At 44.7% G+C, this 19,393-nt stretch overlaps 1 protein-coding gene across 6 annotated transcripts in view; it reads left to right on the forward strand.

The window, feature by feature from the left end:
- plxna4 (plexin A4) overlaps positions 1-19,393 on the forward strand; it is a 256,250-nt gene that overhangs the window by 112,686 nt on the left and 124,171 nt on the right. The window lies entirely within an intron of this gene.

Consider the following 19,393-nt stretch of genomic DNA (forward strand, 5'->3'; position numbering starts at 1 on the left):
TTCAGATCATGATCATATAGGGAGTTAGAGGTCCCTTGGGGTCACTGTTTAACCAAGGTTTCAGAGTACTGCAGATCCAGTACCTCATGATGTCCTCTCTAGATCAGAATACTCCTATGACCAAACATACATAATAATAATATTATGCACTCGTGATTGGTGGTTTCTCCAGTTATCAGAGTCGACTAAAAGCATTGTATTATTTGGTTATTGAAATATATTATAATTTTAGTTTGATCACTAATCCGTTTTGAACTCGTTGATTATCACTGCAGGCCTTGATTTGACTTGTTGTAAACAGTAGTGACCATCTTGCATTGTTCCTAGTTTGTTTAATAGCAGTGCTTCCATCTGCTTGATTTAAATTAATTAGGAGAGTTTGTGTCAGAGTGTTTGCTGACACACTGAATCTCTCAGTTCCTGACTGACAGGCTCGAGAAACAGCAGGATGTCTCTCTCACTCACACACACACACACACACACCCAGTATTCAGAGAGAGAAAGCTCTGCTACTGTAGAAGAACCTGTGTTCCTTGGAGCCATTTCAGACATATAGTAAATAGCATGTAATCTGTGAGTTAAGATACAAGACATAACTAGTCCCTGTTTTTTTGTGTTTCATTTCCTGATGTGGAAGATGGACACCTTAAAGTGATATCATCTTCCATATCGTCATCCATATCGTCATCCATATCATCAGCCATATCATCATCCATATCGTCAGCCATATCATCGTCCATATCGTCAGCCATATCATCATCCATTTCGCAAGCCATATCGTCAGCCATATTGTCAGCCATACAATCATCCGTATCGTCAGCCATATCATCATCCGTATCGTCAGCCATATCATCATCCGTATCGTCAGCCATATCATTAGCCATATCATCGGCCATCTCCCAGGATTCACTGTGGGCCCTAACTGTCAGGGAATTTGAAGAAGATCATATGAATCATTTACACAGCATGCTGGGTCCCTCTTCCTCCCTGTCTGTTTTCCTCTCTCTTTCTTTCCCTCTCTGTCTGTCTTAGTCTAATGGGTTTCTGCAGCATGGGGTCTGCGGTTCTACCTAGGTGACACTGCTACGCACAGCCAAGTGGTCCTGGATGTTGTGGTGTCCTACCTGTTTGTCTGTCTTTTAACGGCTGATGAAAATGACGTCACCCACGGCTCACAGGGCGTCTCTCTCGTAAGAGTCAATATCTTTTCTCACCCGCTTAATTATGCATGACTCTCATTCCTTAAACTGGATCACTAAAAGTAACAAAATATATATAAACTGTAATGCATTATGCAGCGTGAAACGGCAGCGTTGGCTAGTTTGCAGAACAGCTGTTATGCCCCGTTTCTATGGTGATGTGGCACAGCACATTTGAAACATACAGATTGTTGTTTTATATTTTGGTTTTTAGTTCCAAGGGTGTGAAGCGGCATTTGAGTGGATGGGAGTCTGTGGAAAACAATGTACTGTGTGTTGCTTGTGTGTGTTGCTTGTGTGTGTTGCTTGTGTGTGTTGCTTGTGTGTGTGTTTGTGTGTGTGTTGCTTGAGTGTGTGTGGAGCTATGTGTGTGGCATGTTTGTGCATATGTGTGTGTGTGTGTGTGTGCTTCTCAGTGTTCGCCTTTGGCGATGTGTCTTTCACATTTTCACAAGACAGTTTTGATAAAACCACTTATTCGGTGAGCAAGGACTTTGAAGAAGCAGACTGTGTGTGTGTGTTCTGCGGGGGATGGCACAGCCAGCCTGTCTGCCTTTGTAGAGCCGTAGTTCGGCTACTGTTGTTCAGTAGTTTCACAGCATAATTGCCATGACCGACGGCTGACCCCAGATACTGCTTTGTCATAGCACCTGGGGCTCTGTCTGTCTGACTGTCTCTCTGTCTCTGATTGACTGTCTGTCTGTCTCTATATGCCTCTTGGTCTGTCTCTGACTGTCTGTCTGACAGCCTCTGTCTGGTCTGTCTCATGCTGGCTGTCTGTCTGACTGTCTGTTTTAGCGGGCTACAGTATACCATGGCTTATTACATGTAGTATTTCATTAGCATTCCCATTAGCGCTTGTCTATGGTTGCTGTTAAGTGCACTTTATAGTTTCCATGTCTTTTTCATTGTATTGTTTTATCATTAAATTTTTAACAAATCACTGTGTTTTCCATTTGTTTCTTTAAATGCTCTGTCTGATATAGGCCTTAAGGAAACATTAGTGAAGATGTTTACATGTTCACCTCTGATTGACTGATGTTCTGGAAACCATTACCTAAAAAGTAAAAACCTAAAAAGTAAATCTCTTAATGTGAAAGGATAAAAACACAGTCAACTGGGAAAGGAAGTTGTTGACTGCGCCAGAAATGTGTATGGCTCTGTCCACAAGAAGTTCCCTATTCACCATCTATCTCTACATTTCTCTACAACCTGTGACATCGGCCTATTGAAGACCACGCTGAAATATATTGCACAGGAAACCATAAACACCAAACAAACCCCTTCCTGGTTGGTGCTCAAAAGCCCAGCTGACTGGGCTGTCAATCACCCTCCTTATCATGAATATTCATGAGCAGCTTTGGCCTGCAGTTTTATTGTGTGTGTTTTGTTTTTCTCTGTGTGAACGATGGCCAGCACCCACCTACACTACCTTACTCAGAACCAATCAGCCCACACAATGGCCGCTTTGGAAACCCAACTGTCGGAAACCCAAACGCTTGCTCCATCACCATGAATATTCATTCACACCTGCCACTGGCGGAACTTTGCAGGTTCCTGCTGCATACCGCTGAGGGCGAACTGTGGATGGGAGCTGCGTGTGTGTGTGTGTGTGTGTGTGTGTGTGTGTGTGCGCGTATATATGCCAGTGTCTGCATGCACGTACTTGTGGATAAGTGGGTACCACTTTCGCAAGAGTTCAGTTACATTTCCATCCCGTGTACAGGCTGAATTCCAATAGTACCCTTTTACATTAAAAGCGATGGCGTCCACGTAATTGGATTGCATGTTCACATGTTCAGGGTTTAGGTATTACAATGTTTAGTGTTTCATCATCTCTCTCTCTCTGAAAGCACGCCGTCCTCATATTCCACATTCCATATCCCCATGTGACCGACTGAGGTCACTGGAGGCCAGGGCTGATTTGTTTTACCGGGTAATAGCTCTCACATTATGCAAATGAGCGGTCTCACTGCCTTTGGGATCTACCAAGCCGTGTGTATCAGTCGTATGATATCAGCCTGGACCAATAACTGCTGTTTACCTAAAGGAACGCCTTTGATGTCACTGAACGCAGATGAAAGTGGTGATGCAACGTTTGGAAACGTTTTGGGAAGGTTTGGAAATAGTTGGATAGCAAAACCCTTTATCTCTCAGCCGGGGTGGGGGGGGGGGGGGGGGGGGGTTCAGCCTAGGGGCGCTGTATGATGGTGCCATGACAACTTTAGGGTTTGTAAATCCGCGGCTTTATTATCAAGGCCTCAGTAGGCTTTTTCCCTTTCCTGATTACTTTCTCTCACTGAATCCTTAGAGTATTGTATGATGTAGTGTGTGTTGCGCTGTGTGTGTGTGTGTGTGTGTATATGTGTGTTGTAGTGTGTGTGTCGGGAGAACAGAACACAGTATGCTTATTAAAGACAGACTTATTGGATAAGCCCCGTCACACAGAGAACAGGAAGAAAGAACCTCTCAGAAAGAGAGAGAAAGGGAGAGTAAGGTTCAGAGAGAACGTAGAGGAAGGCTATTTGGAGACTGGTGTTTTCCTGTCAGCTATGCTATACTGGAGAGTAAACCTGTCTCTGCCTAGTGATGTATTGCTATCTATCTGTGTGTGTGTGCATGTACATTTCCTGCTTTATTCCTTGAGACCTCCATTATTAACCAGATAATTATAATTTAGCAAAAGGCAACATTTGGCCAGCCATGCTATGCTAAAAGTGAACAAGCCCATCTGGCATTTTGCGCATCTGGCATTTTGCCCACCGGGCCACTCAGTATGCATATCAGAAGATGGAGAGACATCCACCATTTACCTGTTGGTGGGCACATCCCAAAGACATCCACCATTTACCTGTTGGTGGGCACATCCCAAAGACATCCACCATTTACCTGTTGGTGGGCACATCCCAAAGACATCCACCATTTACCTGTTGGTGGGCACATCCCAAAGACATCCACCATTTACCTGTTGGTGGGCACATCCCAAAGACATCCACCATTTAACATTCCCAGAAGGTTTTACTGACATTGGAGTAATGGGATGACAAGACAACATGACATTGTCAGACCTCGACACATCACCCAGTAACATCACGGATGATCAATGCCTAAGCAGCTACTAAGCATTTCTAACCATACCATTGGTTATTGTGGAGTTGATTCTGGTCCATTCATTTCTGAAATGTGTTGTTGGCGTGACAGCAGTACATATTTCTATTACCAAATAATTACTTATATTGATTTAGGTACCTATGGAACACAGTTCACTATGTTGTATATTTCCAAAAGTCTTTAGTGTAAATGCAAAGAGTTTGTTTAGGTTGACTGGTTCCGATAAACCTTAAACATTCAGGCACTTCACAGATGTATTGACCCATTGGCTATGTCATGGTACTGAACAACATTTACTGATAGTGATGTCTACCTCTGTTCTGAAGGTCTATATCCACATGTTTCTGTGTGTGTGTGTTTGTTTGTGTGTGTGTGCATGGACAAATGCAACATGATCTAACAGGCCACTTTAGTACTTAACGTTTGTCCTGGGAGAGAGAAACGGCCATAAGTGAAAGTCAACATGAATAAGAATGGGTTTGGGTGAAGTGTTAATGTTGAGGTTAGTTAGCCATTCCAAATGGGTTAAGGTTTGGGAGAGGCTTAAAACGTTGCTGAACGTAAACCAAAGTTGTTGAAGCACATAGACAAAAAAATGGTCTCTCCATGGCTTCAAACTCACAACATTCAGGGTCATTGTCGGTGGCTTAGCTGCCCCTCTGCCTTCTCCAACAACTATGACTGTCTATTTACATGTTATTGTGCTCAGCATCACCCCCAGTGTTCGGTTTTCCTGTCATAGAGTCTATACTGGGGACTCTAGTATAGCAGAAATGACATGTAATACACACTATGGGATCTGTGTTTGTTTATTTGTTTTGGCCCGGTTGTGTGTGTGTACTTGTAAAACTGTAAAATGCTCAGCATTTAGCATTTTGGAGCCATGGGCACAGAAGAAAACAATGGCCCCCTGTAGAGAGCCTCTGTAGGGAGCTTGGCTTGTCAAGGACCTGGCTCCATCTCTTCCTCTTTTTGTTTGGCCTGATTTCTGGCTGTCAGCCGTGGAGAAAGACACAGAGAAACAGGAACAGAGAGAGACAGAAAAAGATTGAATGGGACGGAGTGCCAGGAGGGAGGAGTTGAGGGAGAGGAGGTGTAGATTGTTGTGATCTTTGATTTGGATACTGATGAGACAGGTTACTGGAAACGCTGATGGTGAACCTCCTCGCTGTCCCTCCTGGTCCTTTTCAGTCACTGTGTGCACGTATACCTGTGTGTAGGTGGATGTGTGTGTGTGTGTGTGTGTGTGTGTGCGCGCGCGCGGGCGCAAGTGTATTTGATTGAGTGTGTGCAGTTGGATGTGCGTGTGTGTGGAAGAAAGATTTTCCCTTGTCTGTTGTTTTCCTGGTTTACTGAGACAGCGTTGACAGCGTTGTAACAGTCAAATGCGAGTCAGCATATTGAGATCAATGTTTTCTACAACACAGGAAGTAGTTATTCCTGTTCTTTACACTATAATGTGTGTTAGTTACTACAGATTTGTTTATTCTAAAATACAGGAAGTAGTTATCCTTGTCCTTTAACAAGGGGGAGCTGGACCTTAGGTTTACATTAAAGCTTTAGGAAAACAAATAAATACAATTAAACAGAATTTTAATAACAAGTTTAAAGAATAATTGAGACATTTCAAATGTTAGGTTATTGGATATGAGCAGTGTTGTGTCACTGTGCAATTAGTTAAAGTATGAACATTGAGAGAAGATAAATGAACAGACATTGGTTATATTTACAATGTTGTTTGTGTGCTGCTGGCTGCTGTCGTGGCAGCCGGCCACAAATATTGATGCTGTGACTGTACACTGCAGTATTTTGCCCAGCAGATATGAGAACATCCATTGTTGATTTGTTTTCAAATTATTTTAGAGCAGGAGTTTAGGACATTTAGTTCAGTTCCCCATTTTCGGGTTAGTGCGAACATGGCTTAGTCTTCTTTTGCAAGTCACTTAGTAGTTTGAAATGTTTTCTCCTCATTTTACAAAGTATAAAAAATAAGCAACATTGTTCACTAGACCATTTTATACACACACATCCATACAATCATACACACATGCGCACACACATAATATATGATATACAATAAAAGTGATTTAAGATATACAGGTTTGTTGATCTGTCTGGCATCAGTGTAGTTTACTGTCAGCTCACAGCTCTCTACTGGAGTCCATAGACTATTCTTATCAGAGAGGTCTTTGAAATCATCGCAAATGTGGTGAATTATACTCCCTAGAAATACATCTTAGTAGCACATGCAGCTGTATCACGGTCATTACACAGCCTTTCCCACCTCAAGGTGCTGTGTATTGGTAGGACAGGTCTGTGAACACAGCGTCAGTTTGATGAAGGCCCACTTATCTTTGCTAAACTCTTGGTATTGCAATATTCACTTAATTGAGTTTGTATTATTAGTGGCTATTGGCTTAATTTGACACTGAATTGCTTGTATATTTTTCCACTGATGCTTTTTTCCACTGAAGCTTTTTCCACTGAAGCTTCCCTCAGGACAGATTATTGGGTTCACCACCTGCTGTGTGTGTGTGTTAACCCCTCAGTAATATTCCAACACAGTTTCCTGTCTTGGTTCTCATTGGCTGTGTCTTCCTTCTCTGTTCCTCTGCTGCCACTGGACTACAGAGGGAGGCAGAGCTAGAGAGGGAGGGAGAAAACCAGGGAGGAGAGAGGCAGAGCTAGAGAGGGAGAAAACCAGGGAGGAGAGAGGCAGAGCTAGAGAGGGAGAAAACCAGGGAGGAGAGAGGCAGAGCTAGGGAGGGAGGGCGAAAACCAGGGAGGAGAGAGGCAGAGCTAGAGAGGGAGGGTGGGAGAAAACCAGGGAGGAGAGAGGCAGAGCTAGAGAGGGAGGGAGGGCGAAAACCAGGGGGAAGAGAGGCAGGCGTGGGTCAGAGGGAAACTTTAAAGGAGAGATTAATTGAGGAGGGACTTGGCTGTGCGTCGGATTTGACAGCGAGCGTGTGTGTGTGTGTGTGTGTGTGTGCCAAATCTGCAAGAGGCTAGCGAATCCTGGTGGATATTCCTCAAGGATATGAGAGATACCACAGAGGGTTGATGAGTGTGAGAGCTGCGGCGTTAGATCTTTCTAGAAGAAAACTCTTCACACACTGCTGCTCATACACACTAATCCATCCGTGGGTTTCTCAGTTTCTTTCGCGCTCTTGTTTATTTGTGTGTGTGTGTGTGTGTTTCTATGTGTGTGTACCGTGTGAGACAATCCAATATGGATTGTGTGCGTTTGTGCTGGTAGGGCGGAGGCTGCACTGTTTGTTTTTAGGTTTTGTGTTGCTATGGCGACTGTGTGCGGTTGTGCGTGATGGCATGGCGGAGGTACACAAGGCCTGGTACTGGGAGATGGTGCCGGTTCTGTATGGCCTCGACTCATTTGGATGGAACTGTACTCTCATAATGTTTTTGTCCATTCAGTCAGGGCAGTCAATATGAAGCCACTACAAGTTTTGGTAAGATTTCCTATGGGGCCTGGGTCACTATAGGTGTGTGTGTGTGTGTTTTGATGCTGTGTGTTTGTTCTAGTTTTACCATACGGTGTCCGATCCCTACGAATGTTGTAAAGACAGAAAATATCACCTTGTTGGGACACTTGTGGTTTAGGGTAAAAATTATAACTGCGCTGAGGTTTATGGTTAGGTTTATGGTTAGGTGTTTTCAATGGGAGGACCCCCCCCCCACCCCAGCTAGGATAGTAAAACGTACAATGCGCGTGTGTTTGTGTGTGCCTGGCTTTCGCTGGTCGTTGTACAGAGATAGCCCTTATCTGCTCTTCTACAGGGCACGTTAATACACCCTGGCGCTTGCTGCAGCTCAAGGACACGTTTGATCACACCACGGCGAGCCACGCTCTTCGCCAGCAATCTAAACAGGCAGGCAACACGCGCGCGCGCGCGCGCACACCACAGGAGTGTGTGTGTGTCTCTGTGATTGCGCATAACACAGGGTAGAGAGTTAGAGGCAATGTCATGGATAATGGGGTTTCTGTAGAGAAAACATTATGCTGCTAATAGAATGTCCTTTACTAAGTTCCAGTAGTGATTCAATTTTCCAGTGACAAAGGAAAAGTAACAAATAATAGGCCCTTTGTTTCTTCTGTGTTCACCGTCGTCAAAGGACATAAACATTACGCACATTGTTGTATTTACACAGGTAGCTATAGTTAGACTAAGCACATTTCCCTGGTGCGGGACTCTTTCTCGGAGAGACCTGAGAGGTTTTTCAAATTCTTTTTTGTTTTTACAGAAACACCTTACTGTTTCTTCAATTCATTTTTCAAAAAAAGCTTAGGTTGTTTACAAAAGGTGGTTAGAAGGGATGCTGTTTCTTGGTCTCTATTCTTATTAATTCTATTCCATCCCATACTGTTCTATTCCATTCCATCCCATTCAATTCCATCCCATTCTATTCCATTTTGTCCTATTCTATTCCATTCTCTTTCATTCCGTCACATTCCATTCCATCCCGTTCTCTCCTATTCCATACCATATCAGGAAAGCATCCCTTAGGCTCTGTGTGTTAATTAAGGAACACTAGTAACCTTGGGAAACTCTGATAACGTCAATAACCCTTGTTTATTAGTTCTGCTATCCTGTTTTACATGCATGAGTGTGTATAAAAACACACGCTCAGTAACACACATGTCCAACCCCATCACCACACACACACCATCTCACACATTCACACTCTAGCACAAACACCGACTCACAAACGCAGACATGCAATCCCATCCACCCCCTTACAATAGCAGGTTAGATCCCTCCTCATAATCTTTCCATCAAATCGAGTTGAGCATTTGTTTACTTTGTGCTAAAGGTTTGGCCTAATGGACCCTGTTAATGAACAGATCCGGCAGAAGGCTTTCACTCTATTCATTATGATGTTTACCATGCCAGCCCAACGTCACTCATCACTCCATCCTGACTCGTACATTCATTCTAATTAAAGAGCTTATTATTGCATTATATGGCGTAATTGAAAGGTGCGGAATAGAATGCTACTTGGTGATTATGATTGAAAGGACCTTCCAAGCCTCCCTCTAGTTCATCCTCTCGCCCCAGATTGGGAACTGATGATTAGTTCTGGAGGATCTGTAGGGTGTACAGCATCGTGTCTGAGACTGCATTTTCTTCTTAAAACAAGACGGTCTTTTCAAAACAGTATTGGGGAAATGTAAAAGGTATCTGACAGTGCTCTACGATGTACACTGATCAAGCTCAGTATTAAGTTGAGCTTTGTTATGAGCCTGTGGCTAGTCAACACATCTGCCTTTGCTGAATTACAGCTAGTACTTACTACTACTACTACTTCTAAGTGCTACTATTACTACTAACTGCTACCACTACTACTAACAACTACTACTATTATTAACTACTACTGATATTACTACTACTACTAACTACTACTGCTTCTAATTATAAGTAAGTACTATTACTTCAAACTACTAATACCGCTAATACCACTACTACTGATAATTATTGATTAACTGTAATTACGCTTACAGTGGGTATCCAATAGGTTTAACATGCCAGGGGAAACTCTGGTGCTAGATATACGACCACCACTTGTTTATCTCGCACCTGGGCTGCAGTACCACCCCAACTCTACAACCAGGATCTTCAGTGTTCACAGGATGGCTGGATATCGGTTTAGCTCCTCATCTGCAGGAGACAGCTGTGCGCAGGACAATGTCCACTTCACTGCTATGGGAATTGGGTTTGGGCCTTTATACCAGAGAGAGGGCTATTCCCTCCTGGTCATCCAACGCCACTTCCAGCTGCATCTGGTCTCCCATCCAGGGCCAAATAGGCCTTTTAGGCTGCAGTTATTGCCCCAGAATGCATTGCTCCTTCCCGGGATGCAACTCTGACCTCCCACTAGGGATTTCTGAGTTTAATCGTGTCTTTCCCGTCAGTGTACAACCACACACACCCACACACACACACACACACAACACTCCATACTGTATTCTCTTAATTGGGTTACACTGTCATTCTGAGGGAATTGGGTGGTGGATGCCTGGCTAAATGGGATATTGTTCTATTTGAGAACAGTAAAGGACATTAGAGGACACTCTTGGACCAGCTGATGTCCTGACAGGGTCTCATAACACCTGAAATCTTTACCAGTGCCCCCCCCTCCCCTCCCCCCTCAGGAAATCACATTGGATACCAATCACAGATGCTGGCAAGTTAGTGTGTGTGTGTGTGTGTTTGCCTGCTCGATTTCTATCTTGGATGTGTTGACAGCCAATATAAACCCCCATATGAACATCATTATCAGTTTATTGAAACCCCTGGCAATTCAGGTTGTGTGTGACAACTGGGCTCACACCGTGCCTTGTTTGAGGCAGTCGTAAAAGCAATATTACATTACTTCCTGCTTGCTGTAAATAATCTGTAATCCTCTCACGGAGCACGAGGCCCAGTTCACGCGTGCCTCGGCCCCCCCTAGACAGCCAGAAGCGTAGGTGGCGTTCTCGCCTCAATGAAATCAACGAGGCGACTTGTATCTCCAAACACGCGTTCGAAGTGAAAGTCGCTGAACAATGGCCACTGTTTGTAACCAAGAGTGACATTTTTATAATTACCTTTCAACTTCGCGTCCCTGATGGAGACCGCTCCCATTACTTATTAATGTCATCTCAGTGTCGCTTGTATGGGGAGGAAGAGAGCGAGAGAAAGAGTAAGGGGTGGAGGGAAACGGGAAAGAGAGGGAAAAAGGCAGAGAGCGATGGACAGATAGGGGGGGGGTGAAGAAGGGTGTTGACGCGATGTTGAAGGACGTTCTTGCAACGTTTATAAAGAGTGTGCGTCGCTGCTCTTAGTATTCAGCCGAGATATTGAAGCTTCTGGAGCGAGAGGGTGGTGGTGGGGGGGTGGTGGGGGGGGGGGGTTTAAACTCTGTCACATGTCTCTCCCAGCCGGGTCCCCGGGGGCCTGGTGTGACGGTGGAGGCAGGTAGAGGTTTGGCCCGCTCCTCTCCCTTTCTGCCTTGCCACTCCGCACAGGTCCCTGTTGCTATGGTAACGCGGGGCGAGCCGAGCCGGCACAGCGGGGAGAGATAGTACGAAAAGGGAGAGAGGAGTCGGGGGATCTGTTCTTTCTCTGGAATGTTCCGACCAAACAGAGGAAGGGATGGGATGAGGTCCTCAGGTCCATCTCGGTGTAATCCTGTCTCGTACGTCCCCAGCCCCCCTACTCTGGACAGAACCGTCTCTGTCATGTCTTCACAATTCAGACTCCGTTAATTATGGTAGTTCATTTTGTTGCAGGCACTAGCCTAAGTTATCGGCATTGCCAAAATGCACGTTTTCAAGTTCAAAACAGAGTCAAATAAAGATATCACATTTGTTTTGCCTTCACATGAAAAATATTTTCAGCTCCCGCTGTGTCGGCACGAAATACGCTAGGAGTAGCATCAAAAAGCCCTTATAGCCGCTCTCCGGTGCTGCTTTACGTGTGTGTGTGCACGTGTGTGTGTACGTGTGTGTGTGCACGTGTGTGTGTGTGTAGTAGTGTGTTCGCTCCATTTTCTGAGGCTGCCTGGGGTAAAGCGTATTAACACAACCACATAATACAACCATGGTAAGTTCCCACTAATCAGATGGCTTTTCAGTCACAGTAAGAATGCATTTTGTGTGTGTATGCGCCTGTGTGTGTGTGTGTTTAATGGCCTTATTACCACACATGTCTATGTAATATATGCTGCTTAGGGATAAAATGAATATAAATAAAATGTGTATCAGTGTTGATTTCATTCATTAGTCAGAGCTACTTAATGGCTGTCATTACTGTTGTAGGTTAGGGCCTTTGATGTAAGTAGAAAACCCTTTCATGTGGCCAACCTGAAAAAAGAAACCTCATGTCCTTGTTCCTGAATCAGCACAGGAATTCTACACTTGCCACGTTAATCTGAAAAATGATTCGCCAACAGTACATGGGCATAAAGAAGAGGCGAGCGTTCAAACATTCTCTGACACTCTGTCGCGTTGATGCTCAGGCGCCAGGACGGAGAGCGTCTCTCCCGTGGTGAATGGTGTCATCTCGGGCACATAGTCCAGCAGTATAGTGCAGTTATGTTTTGCGAGACGTGTGACCTAAGTAGGTCAGGAAGTTATGGACATCTGTCAGAGTAGAGTTTTGGATGGAGAGTTTAGGGAGGAGAAACGCTGCTTTGTTGCTGTTGCTGACAGTTCACCCGTCCACCGCCACGTCTTGTCATTGCAGTCGCCAAAATGTACCTGTGGCCGGCCTCCTCCGGCGAGTCATGGCTGTTCCACCAACTCCTTCCGTATTTGTTGGGTTTTTAACCCCGCACTGGCACGCCCGAGATTATTCCACTGTGATTAATATCCGTGTAATCAAGTTCCTGCCTCTGTGCATCAGAACAGACGAAGAGAAGAGAAGGCGTGGTTTTACAAGCGTTAATGCCACTGATTACACAAACATATCGAATTAATTACACACAGGCCGTTTTTCATCTCCGAGATGCGCATGAGACGCATAACTTTGGTAGTGACACGCGTACGGCCGAGCACTTGAAGAGCAGAGGGTTCCGTTTGTGCTCCTAATAAACAAAACAAATTAGTCTCAGGAATCTTGGTCTACTGCGCCGTTTCTGGTTTTAAGCGTAGGAGAAACTCAACTGGGACTGCCTGTGATTCTTCTCATGTTAGAAGTTGATGAGATGTTGACTTGTTCATAGGTGTGATGCATATGACTCCACTCAATACAAGGGCAGGGTGCACCTGGACACATGTTTGGGAAGGTTAGGACTGTGTGTGTGTGCATGTGTGTGCGTGTGTATAGTGTCTGATTGGAGTATTGTTGGAGACATTTCCTCCTGGTCAACGCATGCTGTTAATTCACTCGAGATGAGACCTTCTGCTAAATGACCAAACGCAACCCTATGTTGAGATATTCTCTTGGAGATGCGGGTGTGGTTTTAGGAGCCTTGTTCTGGTTCCCGGGACTTCTCCCTAATGGGGTTTATCAGCGTTTTTGGCCCTATGGCTTCTGGAGCCTCCTGAACTCATGTTTACTCAGAGAAATGTAAGTGAAACACACTCACTCAGAGAAATGTAAGTGAAACACACTCACTCAGAGAAATGTAAGTGAAACACACTCACTCAGAGAAATGTAAGTGAAACACACACTCTCTGGCTATTGTCTAAGCCTTCTGCCAACTGAGCATGCATCTCATGGGCTCTGACTCCCAGCCTGGCTCTTCTGGTGAAACGCACTACAATTGGTTTGTAGTGTAATTCCACCCTCATTGGGATCTGTTCTCTGTGTTTGGCAAAGTCAACCAAATCTTTATATGACTCCGAAAAAGCCTGCATTTAAAAGTTAGCCAGCTGGCTAAAACCGGCACTTTTACTGATATGTTGATTAATGGGCACTGTCCCTGTAAAAAATACAGATACTGATTTGATCATATTTTTCTTTCATACCTGGCCTGTTCTGCTGCTGTACTAACTCTCACATCTAAGAATAAATGCTGGAGATCACTGTCTTTCCTGTTTTCTCTTTTATTCACTATTTCTCTCACCGTGCCTTTAGCCGCTTCTCTAAATAAATGCCCTCTTGCACGTCGTACAGTTCATCAGTCTCCCTGATTTACCTTTCCTCTCTCATTCCTCTCTTTTTTGCTCTCTCATTCCCCTCCTTTTCTCTCTTCCTCTCTTCCTCTCTTTCTCTATCGGTCTCGCATTTGCTACTAAAGGTAGTTATTTCTGCCGGTTTTCAGTTACTGTGCGTGCGTGCGTGTGTGTGGAGGTTTTGCTGATGGTCTCCTGAGGGACTTCTAGTGGTGCACACCGTCTTGTTCTTACTGAGTGCCAGAGTGGCTGCTGGGTGATTTAGCAGGTTGGGGCCTGGACTGAGAAGAGGAAACAGCCTCGTCTGGGGAGAAAAGCAGACCACAGAGAGGTGGTTTCTGTCCTTTCTTCTGCCTGTTTTCTTTCTCCTCCTCCTCTGTCTGTCCCATTCATGGTCTGTCTGTCTCTCTCTGTTATTGTCTCCCCTCTCTCTCTCTCTTTCTCTCTCTATCTCTCTTGCTCTCGCTCTCTGGAACGTCTGAGGAAAATGGCTGCTGTTACCAGGGGGTGTTGAATGGATTATGAATAGATAGATAGTGGTTTGTGAATGCCGGATGTGTGTGTGTGCGTGCATGCGTTCAACAGGGACCAAGACAATGAGAAAGGGAGGGCAGTGAGAGAGTGTAAAAAGTCTTCCTCTAGCAAGTCTTCCTCTAAGTGCTAAAGTGGTGTCCTTTGGCCTCCAAGGTCAGTGGTATTTAAGCCTCAGGACTAGTCTTCAGCTGTGAAACAGCCTTCAGTGTTCAGCGTCTTTCAGTGCTTTTCACACCATGAAACAGCCCTTGGTCTGCGTAAATGACTTCTCTGCATCCATTCTTCATAGGGCCGAATAGCCGAGGTTCACTCATGCATTCGCCAATCAGTGGCCTTGGTTTATTAAAAGGGCCTGTTGTATCCCTGACCCACTCTGACACACACAGGATCTGGTCAGTTCAGGTTATTAGGGGCTTTTGCTGGAAGATTCGCCACGCGTTCCTCAACGGATCCGCCGACTATGTTGGAAGAAGGGAAGAAACGAGGAATCTGTGGTTTCCTGGGGTGTCATTGTCCTTACAGCCAGAGTTCTGACTGGTCCTTTGACCCCCTAGTGAGTGACAGGCCCATTGTCCAATAGAGTGGCCTCCCCCGGACCCAATTTGCAGTTGACATTTTGAGGACCATGTTGGACTCGAATGTTCCCGGCCTGGAGCCCTGGGGTGTCCATGTGAACCTAAGGGAGCCGTACAGGGAGTCTGCTTCCCCCGGGTAACCTAAATCTTGGCCGCTATTATGACCTTTGATCCCTGTGTGTGCTTGTCTTAATGACAGCTGTTATTGTCCCCGTCTTGGAGGGTGGTGAAACGACTTGTCAGCCTGCATTTTGAGGCAGGTGGTGTAGCGGTACAGAAGCGCTCCTGTTGATTGTAGCGCTGAACCTCAGCTTCATACACTGATTGTTACTGACAACATGAGTTGTGGGTCATTTGGTCTGTTGCTAAAGCTGATAGTGGTGGAAAGAGGATGGCAGTGTGGTGGACTCACCAGGTTTCAGTCAAGGGGCAAAATGAGGCCGATATTGTTCTGAAATTCCTTATTGACTAGACTTCTGGGAAACTGAGCTTTGAAAGCCACTGTGAGAGATCCACAATTCAGAATCATCTTTGGGCACGTTGTCCTGTCCCTGACCCCTCCAACCCCTTCATTCAACAGTCTAGCCTCTATTTGCAGCTCTGCATTTCTAGTGCTGTTCATCTCAGTAGGAACATCAACCCTGTAATTAGACATCCAAGTCAGAGGATGAGAGGCTTTGTCCCTATTGCTAAACTAAGGCCAAACTGGCCAAATTGATATTTTCGCCATTGCAACCGTTCATTGGGTAGTTTATCTGGCTCTTTATCTTCTTTATCCCACAATGCAGTGCTGCATTATTAATGGAGCAGCCATGTTGTAGTGGTGGTGTGGAGAAAGAAAGGGGCGCTTATTTCACCAGCAGAGACTTAGAGGAGATTTAATCTCTGATTCTTAACGCTTAATCATGAAATGGCACTTTCCCTGATGTGTCCTCACAAGGTTAATTTACTGTATTTTGTCTTTGCATGGGTTTTTGGTATGGTTATACCTGTACACCTACAGAAATGCGCACACATGCACACACCTACTGGCATGCAGAGTCTGTTTGGAGTTTTGGAGGCACCTGCTCGCACACCTTCACAGGGGCATGCAAATTCAGACATTCACGCAAACACGCAAGCTTACATATACAGCTAATTAATGTATTAGCTGTCACAGTACGTAGTTGTTTCCTCCCTTTCAAAAAGAGGTTCTGTCTTCTGTCACCCTCATCTTCACAGCAAATAAAGGATATGTCGCTGTACTATCGCAAATCTCCTCCAGTACTCCGCGATGACATGAAGCTTATAGAAAAGCTCATATCAGCATTCAGGATTCAAACCATGTCTAATTTAGTATATACATACACTATTTAATGTATAGCTCCATTATAATAATTTCTGTGTGCGTAAATAAATGAATAGATCCACCTAAACTATCGCTGTGGGTGTCAAGTTGGGGATCTCACTCCTGAAATATAAAGCCGTCCACCCCTCCCTTTCTAGTGCAGTGATCAACCCAGACAGTCAAAATACTGCGGTAATGTGCTGACTCACCCCATATACCATGGTGGTAGAAGATTAGTGTCCCAAATGGCTCCATATTCCCCTGCGTATTGCACTACTTTTGACCATGGCCCTGTGTGCCCCAGTCCAAACATAGTGTGCTAAATAGGGAACGGGTCGTTGTTTTGAACGCGGCCACGGGCAGACAGCGGTTGACAGTTCCACCCCTCGGGGTGTTCCAGTGTTGTGGAGGTGTGGAGGACAGGGGGAATCACCTGTCTATGTGTCATTGTGAACCGCTGAGCAATCTCTGGTCCTCGTCTCCTTCTCAAAATCCTTTGGATGGGAGAGCCAGGGGGCCCCGCTCGTTTTATTATTTAAAAGTGAGACATGAATTGGACATCATTCACAGGCGCAAGTGTGTCCCGAAGTTGATGGGTTTATTAATTCCCTCGCCACTCTGTGGCACAATAACCGAGATCCCTCTGAGCATGTCGGTAGGGGCTGGTTTGAGGTTTGTTGGGAGAAGGGGTGAAAGTTAGCTTAGCATCTCTGTTAATCAGTAGCTATGGACTGTGTGTTGAAAAGGGTAAGTTAGATTCTAGTCTATAAAACAGTGCTATCTGAGTGTGGAAAGGGTAAGTTAGCGTAGCGTTGCTATATTAATTTGCAATGCGAAATATTCTGTGACTGGAAAGGGCAAGTTAGTTTTGCATAGTAATATTCGCTAGCTATATTAGCGTCAGTATGTTCGCTACCAGGGCTATTTGAGTTGTGTACAAAAGGCGAAGTTAGCTTACCATATACTGTGTTCACTCTCAAGGTCACTCACAAGACGATACGAGCTGTTATATTATTTTGCATTGACTCACCTATGTAGGCTGATGTGGTAGGTTTCGTGACATTATTATTCATAAGGACAATGATTTGGCAGCTTTCCTATACATCAACAGTCGTCATCTTTACGGGAGAATTCAGTATTTTCTCATGATGTGCATCTTATAATACTTCCTGATGTTGTAGCAACGCTGAATCGTTTGTTTTTGTGACATTTTGACATATTTTAACATGTACTTGTGTTTTAACCAGAATGGGCCTCTTAGTGCACCAGACTGCGTCATTACGTTTTTCCTTGAGAGCACGCTAGATAGACAGCTTATCCACACGTCCCCCGAGCCAGTACGCGGAAACGGAGGAGCATGTGTGAATCCACTATTGCAAGTCATTTATTCATTGCGGGCAGCAAGTGAATCAATGACGATTCTCAAATCAGTAAAAAGGTTTCTTCAAAATGAGAGTCGTTCGGGAACTGAACTCTGCGTCACTCCAGCACAGATTTACCCGCTATTGATCGGTCCGTAATCTGGTGTGGCTGTAACATGCTTTGCTGAGTGGAACACAATTTGCCCCCCTTGTCTTGCAAATACCTCAGCCATTTTTGTTGTTTAATGGCAGTGACCGTGTCCAGTGAAGACAACCCTGTCTGACACCCAACCTGTCCGGAACCAAGCGGCAGCATCCTTTGCTTGTCCTTTGTGTACAGCAAGACAGTGACTTAAGACACCCATTTCAAGAGCTCTGATTGGACACTTCAACGAGGTCAAAGTGAGCTCACGAGCTGGTGGATAATATGTGCCGGTCGATTGGTGGATTTTTGCTTTGAGTTACGCAATCCCTGAAATCCTGGAGGCCCTGATTATGTTGAGACGGGAGATCTGTCATTTGTGTACAAACAAATACCTCCTCACTCCACGATGCCAAGCTAGCAGTGTGTTTGTGTGTTTTTGTTCCCTCCCTGCGCTTCAAATGTCAACGAAGCTTCACCAGCGTCACTCCAGGGACTGTGGGTTGATTGCTATTCAATGAGTCTGTTCATCCGTAGAAATAATGATTTCTGAATCAAACACTCTATAAAAAGTCTGACTCCAAACAGACTCTGCAGGCCTATTGAATAAGGCAGGGATAATTGCACACAAATCGTGCCAGCACACTGTTATTTTGATGATGATAATTATAATACTATACGTGTATTAATGTATTCATTTGTGTAATTTGAATTTTTCGGCTCCACTCTATCAACTGTTCTTAGAAAATAGCTTTAGCAATTAAATACATTTTCAGGAATAGCTGATATGTTGATGTAAAAGCCCCACTTTGGTTCTGAGAATAGAGATAGACAGTTTCTGTCCTTAATGCCTCTCCTATGTCTCTCCCTTGGCTCCACCTTTCTCTACCTCCCTCTGCATCTCTGTCCTCCACCTTCTCCCAATCCCCTCTATTCAATTCAGTTCAAATTGCTTCACTGGCATCCATTAACAATGTACCTTATGCCAAAACGTATTTTGGAAATAGTTGTTAATTTACAATATAAAATTCAGGTAACAATAATAGCATTTTCAACAGGACAATCACTACAGGAATAATAACTGTCAATAAACAAACAATGTATACAGTAAAAATGGCGATGGCATCTCCCTCCCTGGCATCTGTCCCTTTTTCTTTTTCTTTATCTCACTCGCCTTATGACTCCCTTCATGCAACCCTCTTGTAGCCCTCTCTTTCCATCTCTTTTTTATTCTCGTCTGCTCTCTCTCTCTCTCTTTCTCTCTGCATATTTCCTTTCGATAGCTTTGACATTATTGGAGCGGATGAAAGTATTACCAAATAATTGGGCCGTGACATGGTGGGATTTGAGGCTGTTCACCTGGCCGACACACCCAAACATGTCCAGTACATAGAGTTATTAACCCCGAAAGGTGGAGGAATAGGAATTAAAGTCCGCTACACCCCCTCTGTAGTGAGTGGAAGCTGTAGTGCAGGGCTACTCAAACCTATGACACCAGCTGATTGTGATGATCTACCTCGAAATAGAA

Source organism: Esox lucius, chromosome 23, assembly GCF_011004845.1.
Source record: "Esox lucius isolate fEsoLuc1 chromosome 23, fEsoLuc1.pri, whole genome shotgun sequence".
Taxonomy (NCBI): Eukaryota; Metazoa; Chordata; class Actinopteri; order Esociformes; family Esocidae; genus Esox; species Esox lucius.